This window comes from Fukomys damarensis, unplaced genomic scaffold, assembly GCF_012274545.1.
Source record: "Fukomys damarensis isolate Sample0158 unplaced genomic scaffold, DMR_v1.0_HiC HiC_scaffold_14, whole genome shotgun sequence".
In the NCBI taxonomy this organism is placed as follows: domain Eukaryota; kingdom Metazoa; phylum Chordata; class Mammalia; order Rodentia; family Bathyergidae; genus Fukomys; species Fukomys damarensis.
Window position 1 is genome coordinate 81198244 of NW_022900926.1, and position 14797 is coordinate 81213040.

Consider the following 14797-nt stretch of genomic DNA (forward strand, 5'->3'; position numbering starts at 1 on the left):
TCACTTCTTTGTATGAGAAATGTCTGTTCATTTCGGATGCCCATTTTTGGATCGGGTCTTTATATTTGGGGGGACTGATTGTTTTGAGTTCTTTATATATCCTTGATAATAGTCCTTTGTCTGAGGTACAGCTGGTAAAAATTTTTTCCCACATTGTAGATTGTCTCTTAGTTCTGCTGATGGTTTCTTTTGAAGTACAGAAGCTTTTTAGTAAGATGAGATCCCAGTTGTTGATTCTTTCTGCTAGTTCCCGTGCTGCTGAGGATTTGCTCATAAAGTCTTTTCCTATACCAATGTCTTCTAGAGTTCTGCCTAACTTACCTTCCAGCAAGTTTAATGTTTCTGTTTTAATATTTAGATCTTTAATCCATTTGGATTTTAATTTAGTGCATGGCGAAAGATAAGGGTCTAATTTTAATCTGTGGCAGGTTGACATCCAGTTTTTCCAACACCATTTATTAAAGAGGCTATCTTTCCTCCACTGAGGATGGTCAGCTCCTTTGTCAAAGATGAGGTAGCTGAGTACATCTGCATTTGTTTTTGTGTCTTCCAGTCTGTTCCACTGATCCTCAGGCCTATTTCTTTGCCAGTACCATGCTGTTTTTATCACAGTGGCTTTGTAGTATAGTTTCAATTTGGGAATTGTTACACCTGGTGCCATGTGTCTGTTGCCTAAAATGGCTTTTGCTATTCTAGGTCCCTTATGGTTCCAAATGAATTTTTGGATTTTTTTTTCTAGTTCTGTGAAATATAGTGTTGGAATTTCAAATGGCATTGCATTGAATGTATATAGCAGTTTTGGTAGTATGGCCATTTTCACTATGTTGATTCTTCCAACTCAGGAGCAGGGGATATCTTTCCATGTTTTTATATCCTCTTCAAGTTCTTTTTTAAGAGTGCTATAGTTTTCAGTGTAGAGATCTTTTGTTTCTTTTGTTAGATTGATTCCTAGATACTTCATTTTTTTGGATGCTATTGTAAAAGGAATTTTTTCCCTTATTTCTCTTTCTGTCTGTCTGTTATTTGTGTATAAGAAGGCTACTGATTTTTGGGTATTCACCTTGTATCCAGAAACTCTACTGAATCTGTCAATTAAGTCTAGAAGTTTTTTGGTGGAGTTTTTTGGATCTTCAATGTAGAGTATCATATCATCAGCAAATAATGATAGTTTAACTTCTTCCTTTCCTATCTTTATTGCTTTAATTTCTTTCTCTTGTCTAATTGCTGTGGCTAATGTTTCCAGAACTATATTGAAGAGAAGTGGTGATAATGGGCATCCTTGTCTTGTTCCTGATTTTAACATGAAGGTTTTCAGTTTTCAGCCATTCAATATGATGTTGGCTGATGGTTTTTCATAGATAGCCTTTATTAAATTGAGGTATAGACCATCTATTCCAATTTTTTGCAGGGTTTTATCATGAATGGGTGTTGAATTTTATCAAATGCTTTTTCTGCATCTATTGAGAGGATCACGCATCCTTGTCTTGTTCCTGATTTTAACATGAAGGTTTTCAGTTTTCAGCCATTCAATATGATGTTGGCTGATGGTTTTTCATAGATAGCCTTTATTAAATTGAGGTATAGACCATCTATTCCAATTTTTTGCAGGGTTTTATCATGAATGGGTGTTGAATTTTATCAAATGCTTTTTCTGCATCTATTGAGAGGATCACATGGTTTTTGTCCTTGACTTTGTTAATGTAATGTATTACATTTATTGACTTTCGTATGTTGAACCACCCTTGCATCTCTGGAATAAATCCGACTTGGTCAGGATGGATGATCTTCTTAATAATCCTCTGTATTCTGTTTGCTAGTATCTTATTAAGGATTTTTGCATCTATATTCATTAAGGAGATTGGTCTGTAGTTATCCTTTTTAGTTGTATCTTTCCCTGGTTTGGGAATCAAAGTGATACTTGCTTCCAGGAATGAATTTGGAAGTATAGCTTCCCTTTTGGTTTCATTGAAAAGTTTGAAGAGTAATGGCAGTAGTTTTTCTCTAAATGTCTTGTAAAATTCAGCAGTGATTCCATCAGGGTCTGGGCTTTTCTTTGTTGGTAAATTTTTAATTACATTTTCAATTTCACTGACTGTAATTGGGGTGTTTAAAATGTTTTTATCTTCTTTGTTCAACTTTGGTAATTCGTAAGTATCTAAAAATCTGTGTTTTCCATTTTATTGGAGTACAGGTTCTCAAAGTAGGTATTCATGATCTTCTGGATTTCTTTTGGATCTGTTGTGACTTCACCTTTTTCATTCCTGATTGCATGGATCTGAGCCTTTTCTTTCCTTTTTTCTGATAAGATTAGCTAAGGGTTTGTCGATTTTATTTATTCTTTCAAAAAAACAGCTCTTTGTTTCATTTATTTTTTGCATCATTTTCTTAGTTTTTATTGCATTGATTTCTGCTTGGATCTTTATAATTTCCTCTTTTCTTTGAGCTTTGGGTTTTTCTTGCTCTTGTTTTTCTAGGAGTCTAAGTTTCATCATTAGGTTATTTGTTTGAGCCCTCTCTGTTTTCCTAGTGTGGGCATTCAATGTTATGAATTTTCCCCGTAGAACTGATTTCACTGTGTCCCATAGATTCCTGTATGTTGTATTGGCATTCTCATTTATTTGTAAAAACTGTCTAATTTCTTTTTTAATTTCCTCTGTAATCCATTGATTGTTTAGGAGAGTGTTGTTCAGTTTCCATGTGCTTGTGGAGTCCCTACAGTTTCTTGTGATATTGATCTCTAGCTTGATTGCACTGTGACCTGACAATGTACAGGGGATGACTTCAATTCTTTTGCATTTATTCAGACCCGTTCTGTGAGCCAATATGTGGTCTGTCTTGGAAAATGATCCATGTGTAGCTGAAAAGAATGTGTATTCTGATTTTGTGGGAGAAATACTCTGTGAGCATCTATTAAGTCCATGTGTTCCAAAGCTTGGTTCAGTTCTATTATTTCATTGTTGATTTTCTGCCTAGATGATCTGTCAATTTGTGATAGTGGGGTATTTAAATCCCCCACTAAAATTGTATTGGTGCTTATTTGGTTTTTCATGTTACTTAATATTTGTTTTATATAGTTGGGGGCATTTATATTTGCAGCATATATGTTTATGATTGTCATCTCTTCCTCTTGAATTGTTCCCTTTACAAGGATGTAGTGTCCTTCTTTGTCTCTCTTAATGAGTTTTGGTTTGAAATTTACTTTGTCTGAGAATAAGATTGCTAATCTTGCTTTTTTCTGGGCTCCCAATGCATGGAGAATTGTTTTCCATCCATTCACTTTCAGTCTATGGGCTTCCTTTTGCACTATGTGTGTTTCTTGTATACAACATATTGTTGGATTTTGCTTCTTAATCCATTCTGCCATTCTATTCCTCTTGATTGGTGAATTGAGGCCATTAACATTGATGATTATAACTAATATATTCTGACTTATTCTTGTCATGTTATTGTCCTTTTGTTGACTCTTTTTATTTTTTCTCCCATCTTCTTTTAGTTTCTTGCCTTGCCTATTTGATTTGGTCTGTTGGGTCTCATGGTATTGTGACCTTCATTGTCCTTTTCTAGGATATTGTTTAGAATTTCTTGTTGTGCTAGTTTTGTGTTCATGAAATTTCTCAGGTGTTCTTTGTTGTGGAAGTATCTTATTTCCCCATCTATTTTGAAAGAGAGTTTTGCAGGATACATCAATCTAGGTTGGAGGTTATTTTCTTTTAGGACTTGGAATACCTCAGTCCAGGCTCTCCTTGACCTATGGGCTTCTGCTGAAAAGTCTGCTGTGATTCTAATGGGCTTTCCTTTGCATGTTATTTGTTTCTTTTCTCTTACTGCTTGTAGTGTTTTGTTTTTCTGTTGGATTTCTGAGATCTTGATTATTATATGTCTAGGTGTAGTTTTTTTTTTTATCGTGGCTAGTTGGGGTTCTATATGCCTCACTTATCTGTATGTCTAATTCTTCCTTTCTGTTTGGGAAGTTTTCTGTCATTAATTCTGTGAAGAGCTTTTTAGGTCATTTGTGTTTTCTCCTGTTTTTTCATGAATTCCTATCAGTCTTATGTTATTTTTCTTTGTAGTGTCTAGGAGTTTTTGGATTGATTTCTCATGATCCCTTACTGTTTTTGAGAGACCTCTTTTTTCACGGTCACTGACTGCGATCCTATCTTCTATATCTGAAATTCTATCTTTGCAATCTTATATTCTGTTGTGTACACTTTCAATAGAGTTTTTAATCTCCTGGATATCTGTTTGAATCTGTTTTATGGATTCCATTTCTTTCCTCTGTTGGGCATTCGGTGTTTCCATTTCTTTCTTATGCTGAGTCTTCGTGGCTTCTATCATAGTCTTGAACTCATCTATTTTTTTGTCAGTTTCTGCTCTAGAGTCTTGAATCATGACTTCCATTTTGCTCATCATCTCTCTGGTTAACTGGGAAATTGTTTCTGATTTGAATTTTTGTAGAGCCTGATTGATCTGTTTTGTTACCTCCTGTGCTATGGGTCCTGTTGATTCACTATCAGACTTTTCATCCTCATTTGTCCTACTATTTGCCATTGGTGAACTGGAAATCTGTTTTTGTGTCTTGCTTAAGTGTTTTCTCATTTTTATTTTTATTGTTGGGTTGTCCTTCGATTTCTGGGTATTACATAAATTTTCCTCATATAGTTGCATTTTAGCTTTTGAGTTTCTAATGACTCATAGACATCCTCATTTTCATAATATCAGAGAAAACAACTCTTTAAATCAATCACAACCCTTTATCCCAATTGATACATTCAGCAGCCCAATAGGATCAGGCACAGCTTGCAAACTGACCACTTGTGGTAGTCATTAATGTATCACCTTTAACTCATGTGAATTAAATTAATTTCAAGAAGCAGCCCATAGTGTGTTTGCAGTGAATATGCTTTTCAATATAGCATCTTTACCATTTAGGATGGGGGTTAGACTTAGAGCGAGAGGATTAGATAAGTGAAAGAATTAGAGCAGGTTTGAAGTGAATCCAGAGGTTGTAGAATTACCTTACTATCTTTACAAAGCTATTAACTTCAGGGGGGATAGAGAGAGTGCAGGAATAAGGACAAGAATATATCCCCTTAACAATAACAGGCGCTTGCCTTCCCTTGAAGGTACAGAGCCATGAGTGAGGTAAAATGACTGGAGAAAAGAACATAAAGAGAAACCCTTCCTAAAAACAAAAAATAATAAAAGAAGTCTGAGATAGGGCAGGAGCCGGAATAAAAAGGGAGATGAGGGACAATATGGTGGAGCAAGAGACTGAGTTGGAGAGAAAGGACAGAAAAAAGAAAGAAATTTTAGGGTGGAATGAGGAAAAGAAAAGAGAGAGAGAAAAAAAAAGAATTTGAAGGGCCTCTTTCAGACTGTCTCTGTTCTCATATTATACCACATGTACAGCCATATGCAGAACCAAATCCCCTGGTCTCAGCTAGCCAATGGCAGTTCCCCACGACTGAGACTGAACACAGTGTACAAGGCCTAACTTGAGTTTCCCTAGCCTCAGGGTTGAACTCCACTCAGTTCTATTACAGATTTCCCCTGCCCTTTCTTTAAAGATGCTCAAAGTTGGGAGTTCAGAAAACTACCCTTCATGAGAACCTATGCCTCCGCAGAGTTGGTCTAAGGGCTGGCCCAATCAGGAGGTTTGAGAACGGGGGGGTGGGAAGGTGTGGAGGTGTTTCAAGGGCGCTCGCCTGGCTACCTTCCTTACTGGGTCTGTTGTCACACAGTCCGGGAGGTCGCACACCTGCCAGCTGATCTCAGGCAGACAGGCAGCTGAAGAGACCCCCTCCAGGGTCTTTGGGTCCTTGCTGGGTCTGTTGTCATGCAGTCCGGGAGGTCATGCACCTGCCGGGTGATCTCAGGCAGGCAGGCAGCTGAAGAGACCCCCTCCCTTAACAAATATTTATTTGAATCTTCCATATTTTACTAAGTACTATTATTTAGGCTCTACTCATATTCTGAAAGAGAACAGAATTGAGTAGAACAATATACTGTGATAAATGTTCAGGAAGATATAAATGGAAGCTGTTGTGGTTTTTCTATAAAAAGGAATATTACTCAGCCGTAAAGAATGAGACATTAGATTCATTCATAGGAAAATGGATGCATATTGAGGATATACTCCTAAGTGAAATAAGTCACACATGTATAAATACCAAATAGTTTCTCTGGTGTGAACAAACTGTAATAGTACATAAGATCCTAATGCGATACTGATACTGTGAAGTGGGAAGAAAAGTGCTAAAGGTGTAGGGAAGGTGGGATGGGTAGGGGAAGGGTAATAAGGGAAAAGAAAAAAATGTGAGATAATGAAAAGATGGAAATAAAGTGTTTGTAGATGGGGAGGGGGAGTGAAGGGAGGGCAGGGACAAGGGGGAAAAAATGAGAACCAAGACCTGTCATGTAGAGGTACAAGATCCCAACAATGAATGTAACTGTACTGCATCCCTAAAATGTACCAATAAACTCAATTTTAAAAAATGGAAGCTTTTTATGTAAATTCAAAGGAAGAAAGCTTTACCACCTTGTGAATGTATGATTTTGCCAGGTTGGGAAATCAGGGAAGGTTTTCTAGAGATGGTGTCATCTAACAATATAATAGTGCTGTATTACATTTCAGTAACTAAGTGGATACTATGGTGAGAAAGAAATGTTTGTAGACTGACTAAACACTTTGTGAAATATACTCTATGACAAAGGGATGGAAATGTAGGTTGAAGAAGTAGGATGTAACATCCAGCCTTGCCAACAGAAAGCAAAGCAATACCCTGGTTGAACTTGCCTGCTGTGCATGACTCTCTAACTTTTAGAATAGTCTGGTTCTGTGATTATCCCACTGGAAAGTCAGGGAGAAACTGAAGAACAGAATGATGGGACAAAAATGAGTATTTTAGGACTAACTAAAGTTCCAGCTTCTGCTAGCAGAAATTAACCAAGGAATTGAGGGCATTGTGTAGGACATTTCTGTCATAGTTTATATTCACAAAGAAGGGCACAAGAGAGGGCTTTATTCTGTACTGACTAATGTCTATCAGAAAAGACGCCAAGAGTTAAATAGAAATATCAGTAGATCTCTTTTATTAATAACACTGAGAAGGGACACACAGTGCCCAGCCCATTACTTAGGAAATTGCTAGAATAACAAAAGCCTTCTTCCTTCATGAGTAAACATAGACAAGGGCATTGGAGTCACAGGAAAGTTAGTTCAGGTAATGGCTTGGCATCCACAGTGGTAAAAGGAAATGACAAAGGATTGGAAAGCAAAAGAAAACGCATTTGAGGACGAAGGAGAATCAATAATGCTAGCTAGGATGTTTGCTCATCTGTAAAATGAGGGGTTTGGGGCTGGAATGAGTCCAGGGTTCTCGCCAGCTTTGACACATCATGGTCCTGTGGATCCAATAAGGAGCAGACAGGCAATAGAGGAACTGTCTGGCTTATTAATTAAAATTTCTTATGGCTTTCTTCTCAAACATTGAAGGCTCCTTACACAATGCTTAACCCAAGGCATCTTTTAATGATAAAAATGAAAATATTACAAGATAGAGGTAAAAATAACAGAAAATAAGTAAAAGAAATGTCACACCCATCAAAATGATGCTTTATCACGTATGTCACCTTTTCCCTGGGAGTGTGCTGTTTGGAAAGTTTATGGAATTCTGGGGATATTGAAAAACATTTATTACACTATTTTTTGTTCAACTACCTAGTATCTCCGGAGTTCCAAAAAGGGGAGAATTTTAAGAAGCTATAATAAATTATAGTCATGTTGCATCATTGGCATTAAAAGAATCTGCTTTGAAATGAAAAATGAGATCAGTATACATCACTGGCTTCTGAATTTCTGTATTTGGTTAAACACTGTGAAAGGGAGAGATGTTCACCAAAATCCATTCTTTCCATCTGTAAAGTGAGTGTTATTTGAAAGTCTAATCATAGACATTATTGTCAAACCCCTTGTCTCAGACAAGAGGAAAGCCAAATGCTCTAGTTGTAGGTTGGATCACTTGACTATTCTTGCAAGTAGATAATTAGTGAAAGTGATATGTATCATTTCTTAGCTTAGGATTTTTTTTTTTTTGGCTTTTTGAGACAGGGTCTCATTATTCAGGCTGGCCTTGAACTCACTCAGTCTGGCTTTGAACTCACAGCAGTCCTCCTGCGTCAACCTCCCAAGTGCTGGGATTACAAGCTTAGGATATTCATAATAGAGTTTGCCTTCATCATAGTCTCTGTTTGCCTCTTTGATGATATGTAGAGGGCTCCAGAACCTCAGGGAATGGCAGAATCCTAGAATAAATAAAGCCTAGATCTCTCACACTTTGAAGAAATCTTCCAGCCTACCAGAAACTGTGCAGTGTTGCTAAATGAACAAGAAATAAACTTCTACTGAACTTTTGAAGATTCATTTTAGTAATTACCTGATTGATGTAGGCACACCTGGGTCTTGTATGGGATGGTAAAATAGTTCATTAGAGAATAACACACATACCCTCATTTATGGATGATGAGGCATATTGGAAATCCTGACATGTCTTGTCCTAAAGCTGTGAGGAAAGAGGATCAGTATAAGCCCCTTTTATGGTGTAAAACAACTGGAGTGGCCCAACTTTCTTCCTGCTGGGTCAAGGTGTAAATTTATGTTTCAAACAGTTAGAAGCATCAAATAATTGCTTGTTTGTAATTACTAGCCTGATTTCAGAGAGTAAAACAACTTTCGACTTTCATTTGATTGTATGTGGTAAAAGTGGACAGGTGCAATTGGTGTAGTGTGTGTGGGAGTTGGGGAGAGGTCAGCTGGGAAACAGCAGAAAATGTCGTTCATATCTGAACGCATTCCATGAACCTAAATATGAACCATAGGATCCTCAACTGTCAATAGACATATTACACTTTCTGTTAATTTCTAGCATTATCGAAACATAATGGACCAAATAATACCTGCAACAAATACATCTGGTGGTCAAGGCAATTCTTGTTAAGAATTAATCTTTTCTTTTTGATTGGTGCTCATTGCTCTTTCTAGCTGCTTATAGTTAGTACACTCTTCAAGGATTCAACTAAAATAAAAGAACAAAGAGCTCTATATTCTGATAATGCTAAATGAACACCATTGTAAAAATTAATCATAACCATGAAATCATCACCAAAATCTGGGCATGGGAAAATTGATCACTTTCTAGTAAAATGGTTCAACAATTTTGATGAAAAGATTAAGAAAAAAGGAAATTACAGGAAGAATTTTTATAATTATGTCAATATATTAAATACATTGGCTAGTTTGGCAAAACTAGTAAGAACTTCTCTCCCAGGACAAAGATGAATGTTTCCAGACACACCGTTGCTCTAAAGCAACTGGATAACTCTGTCTGCAGGGTGACTTTTTTTGTGTGTAATTGACAGAAAGGCTTTACCAGTCAGTGATGGCTTCACTCAACTCTGTGTGAAAAAGATTAAATATTAAATCATCATGCTTTCAAAGTCTCCAAGGCAGTTCAGTACACTTTTTAATAGACTTAAAGTTTTATTTTCATTTTCCCTTTCAAATATTGAGACTACCTAGAAATAACAAGTTTCACCCCGGCCAGGACTAAGGTGAGCAAATGAGGATGTAGAGTATTCCCCTCTCACTTTGCATGTTCACAGCCCTGAGAGTGGGTTCCTTTTGAACCTGTGTGCTCCAGGCACTTACTAAACCTCATCCCAATCTCACCCCTGAATTCTACAGATAAATCAGAGTGAAAAGCATACATCTTAGGTGTAGAGAGCTACGCATGACTGCCCTTTGTCTGAGTTTGGGTGTCTGATAGTAACTTCCTAACGAGAAATGCAGGGAAATCAGCTCCAATGTCAAGTAAGTTCCTGCCGAGCAAATGACACCAGGGGGAAAAAAGCTCCTCCTTTGGTCTTTGCTTGAATAATAATAATAATAATAATAATAATAATAATAATAATAAAGACCTATAATTGGATTTCCTTAAAGACTTAGAGAATTAACATCTTTATAACTTTTCAGATTGAAAGGTAGCCCTTTTGAATTCGATTAACTCTGCAGCCTACATTTTTTAGAAAGTAAGATTATGTAGCTTCTGAAGGAAATCAGGAACAATGAAGTGAGCAATATTTGCATTCACAAGTTATTCTGTGTTGGCAGATTGTCATCTTTTGTAGAAATATCACAACTTTTCAAAAGGACCACTTTGAAGAAAGAGAATTTTATTTAATCGTTTTTTGGTTGTTAATAAAAAAGTCATTTTGATTGCTCACTTTGACAATCAAAGATCCCCTCACCCTCTAGGATGGTGCAGCTCACCCTAGGTACCACATCTTGTCCAAGGTCACCATCCCCCTCTCCTCTTTGCTCTGGGAGAATAACAGCCTGCATTTACTTCCATTGGCACTTGAAGTTTCTACAGTGTTTCTTTTACCAGAGCACTTGGTTATCTAGGAAATTTTCTAGCTGGACATCTAAAGGAATAGCAGCTGATAGCTATAGAGGAAAAAAGTAGCTAGAAATTTACATGGATGTACCAGGACACGTTTTTCTTTCCTTTTTTTTTTTTAAAAATAGAGTCCTATAATGGCTTAAAATTCTAAGCCTCCGTGACCTGTATTCCTTCTCTGTATGAGAAGGAATTGGCTTTTGGTGAAAGATGAGAAAACAAGATCTCCAAAAAACCCCACCTCTTTCCTCATTACTTCCAAAAGTTTCAGGAAAACAAGATTATTAATCTTATTTGTTGAAAATTCTAGATTTTCAAATTGTGGGAAAAATGGTGGCAGTTTTCATTCCTATGTACTACACATGGTGATGTTAGAGAAGCGATAATAACCACTATGTTGAATATATGACATCTGGATGTAATAAAATGCTACCTTATGCTTTATTCCTCCTAAAATGTAGGCTGTGTGGAGAATCTCCCCCTTCCTGGATGGAAGAACCCATCACTGTTATTTCTGCTCTTACATAACATATTGGTATATGAGTGGAGGGTCAGTTTAAGGGTTTGAATTTATTCACTATCAGTTTAAGATAATTAATTCATAATTGTAAGTTAAAAACAAAATCAATCCTAAAATTAGAACTTCTGAGCCTGGAGTGCAGCGCAGTGGGAGAGTTCTTGCCTAGCATGTATGTATAAGACACTGGGTTCCATTCCCAGCACCCCTCACCACAATTTATTGTGTCAGTCAAGCATAAAAGTAAATGAAATCATAATTTATTGCCCAACTGTTCAATTATGGTTTTAACCTTCTTTTGAAGGTAATACTTCTTCCCTGGGCTTCCTCACCATGTTGCTAAGACGTGTAGTTGACTTACCTCATTCCCTACTTGCTACCTGCTTTTCAACCCCACCGAGTTCAATACAAGGGGAGGGAGGAGAGTTGAGGAGCTAAGGTGTTTTCTTAGTCCTACATTGTTTCATCTGTGCAGTCTTGCCCTGAGGTTCCCTTATATGGTCAGAGAGCTTCTAACCTCCACTGGGCACTGCTTAGTGTTGGATCATCTTTATCTTCCTATTGGGGTCTAGGAACTAAGATCATCCCACTCCTGCATGGCCTTCTTCTGCTGCAAGGGCATAGCAGCAGGGTGCAGGGTGACCCCATGCGCTGCTATCCCTGCCACCGTAGTTCTTAGGAGTCTCAGGTGCAGCTTTCAGTGGCGCCACTGCAGAGAGTACACTCACTGTGCTTGATGCAAAGAGGGTGCACTGCCCACACTACTGGATGGTAATGGATAGTAACTCCTTCCATAAATCTCTTCACAAAGTCATTGCCCTTTCTTTCCAGCCCTGGTGCATCTATGACCTCTCCCACACTCATCTTTTGAATTAGTGAGACAGAACCCTCATCTTGACATTGGAATCATGGAGAGGCTTTTTTAATTAATCAAATTATCAAATATAGTTTGATAAAGTGCCAAATAAGTCAGTGATTTTTGTCTATTCATTATGATTTGTCTGCTTTAAAGCCTGTTCTGTCCCAGCTATGGCACACTATAGCATACTCACACTCAGCTAGATGAACCAGAGTGTGTAGTCCTCTGTCCTGAGCTCACACACACACACACACGCACATGCACACCTCATCTCCCACCTAGCTTGGAGAGGCTAGTGCTGTTGACAAGCTAGAGGGAGACTGGCTCCCCATTCAGCTTGGCCTTGCTGGGGCACAAATATTCCTTCTTTTTCATCCCCTGCCTGAGTTTAGACAACTATGTCAGCTCCTTAAAAAGTGGAGGGGCTTTCTAAATGTCCCCTGCTTTTAAAGAGCAATAATACTTTTTTCTGTTGAACACTATAAAGATCTATAACTCACATTAAAATCCCACAGCCTGTTGGCCTAATACCCTTTCTTCGTGAGGCCCATCCAAACTTCCCTTCATCCTCGTTCTTCATGCTCTCACCCCTACCGCATCATCACTCACACGCACATTCAGAGCATCCTCCTCAGGAGGGGGTCGTGCCCAGCATCGGAATATAAATACCATGATGCAGTCAGCAGAAGTTGTCATATACATGTCCAGAAAGTAAACTGTTCTGTCCTGGCCCTACTGTGGGCAGGAATGGCAGGACATTTCACCTTCTGGTAGATCTGAGGCATGCTGATGTGTGAGCACCTAGGACATTCAGAAGGAACTCAGAAGGATTGTAATCTGGGGAATCTTGTAGGACTTCATAGTGGCCAACACTAAAGCACTATCCTCTTCTGTACTTTCCTCCTTTTTTTCCTTAGTTTTGGGGGAAGGTTGGACTCAGGGAGTGTGCTGGGGCCAAGAGAACCTGGAAGCTGGCTGTTTCCAGAATGATTCTGGGTGGATTCCGAGCAGGCCCTGGGAGTTCTAAGTGGTTCCCCTCAGTGCACCAGAGTGGAATGTCGATGGAAACTGAACAAATGCAAGAAAAGAAGGGAGGCCAAGCATAGAATACAATTTTTTAAAAAGTTTAGAATTTACTGCCTAAGTATTTATACTGTATGTATTATGTACTTGCAAGCTTGGATGAGGGCAAAAATGATCTTATTTAAACAAAATGTTTGCCTTTAAGCAACATGACAAATAATTCAAATGGAGTAATTCCTGTAATTTTTTATGCCTTACTGTAGAGAACTCAATTCAACAACTTTTATTAAATACTATCTCGATGTTTGCAATGAAGAGAAGCCAAGGGATTATAGTCAGGAGGATACTGACAGGAGTTTTCAAGTTAATCATGTGATGCTTTAAATACAAATTGGCTTTCTTTTTAGAGCAGCAATAAAGCTACTAGTTTTCTATTATTTGATAATCATAACAAAGGAAGGTATTTTTTATGTTATTAATTTCTCCTACCCGATGAACCAGGAGATGCTCACAGGGCAATGATATCTAAAACCAGGGCCATACAATCTATTCTTTTATTCATGAAAGGGGACTGAACATTTACCTGAGAATATGCATGTCTTCTCTTGCCAGGCACTCTTTTCCATTATAATCTCCTAATTCTAACTGGGTGCATCCTGTCTCTGTGACTTACACGAGAAGTTATTTCTTAAATCTCATCCTCAGGGCTTATTCTTTCATTTACTTTGTGAACCTAGTTTTGTGGCCTAACACATAACCCCATTATCCATTCTGTAACTTAGCATATCATTTCCTCTCAAGCTTATCAGCCTTACAGGTTTGGTATAGAGAAAATTCATCTTTTTATCCAGCATAAAAATTTTTTTTAAAGAATGAAGTAGCACTTTGTGCTCCAATTAAGTGAGACTCTGTCCTATAATATTGCCTAGTGCCTTCGTACCTCCATGCTTTTTCTATTCCTTCTTTTCTCCCCTTTTCCATTCCCTTAAGTCCTCCCTACCCCATACACACATCATGAATTTTACCTTTCCTTGTTGCCTCCAATGGAATTTCCTTGATTTCCCAACCAAAAGCAAACATTTCTGTTGTTAATATCTGTTGGGTTAGTCATTATTGCTGTTTTATTTATTGGCTTTGTTTCGTTTTGGACATGTAGTAATACGTACCTACTGTGCTCCTGAGCTAAAGTGTGGTTATAATGTATTTTTAGCCAACAAAGAGTGAATGGAATGGTTGCTTTGGCAGCACATGTGCTGAAAACAATACAGAGTAGACTAGCATTGCACCTGCACAAGGGTGACATGCAAATTCACAAAGTACTCTGTATTTTTAATCAAGATATGCATATACCTGTGTATCAAAATGAACCTCATTATTCTGCATTACTAATATGCATTAATAAAACAAAGAAAAAAACCAATAAAAGTAACCTGTATCACCTCTATGCAGAAGATTCAAGGGCAGTTTGCATATTGCTATATTTTCCTTTTTTTCCCCTTTTCTAGGTGGCCAGGGATATTCCCAGAGTGGCTGCTCCATTGGCCTGGATCACAGAGTAAGAATGATGTGGAATTGAGCTCCTTGTTATCTGTAGTTCTGCAGTGGAGCTATAATTTTAACAAGAAATAAACCTCTATTGTTTAAGCTGTTGAGGTTGTAAAGTTGTTTTTGCAGTAAAACTTAGTTTATTCTAACAGCACCTGTGCATGATGTTTTCTTTTAAAATTTATTTTATTAATATATTTAATGTATACATTATAATGACATTCATGGTTGGACATTTGTAACTTTACATAATCAACCTTGGTTCTTATTTTTTCACATCCCACTTCCCTATCTTGATGTTGAGATTCTTTTTATTCAGTTCACTTTCAAAATGTGTACTGAAGGCAGGTATGGTGGCACACACTCGTATAATTCTAGCACTCAAGAAGCTGATGC

The 14797-nt window shown here is 37.6% G+C and overlaps 1 pseudogene; it reads left to right on the forward strand.

Annotated features, from left to right (window-relative positions):
* The first annotated feature begins 14088 nt into the window (after positions 1 to 14088).
* On the forward strand, positions 14089 to 14187 carry LOC117286040 (annotated as a pseudogene).
* Positions 14188 to 14797: the final 610 nt, after the last annotated feature.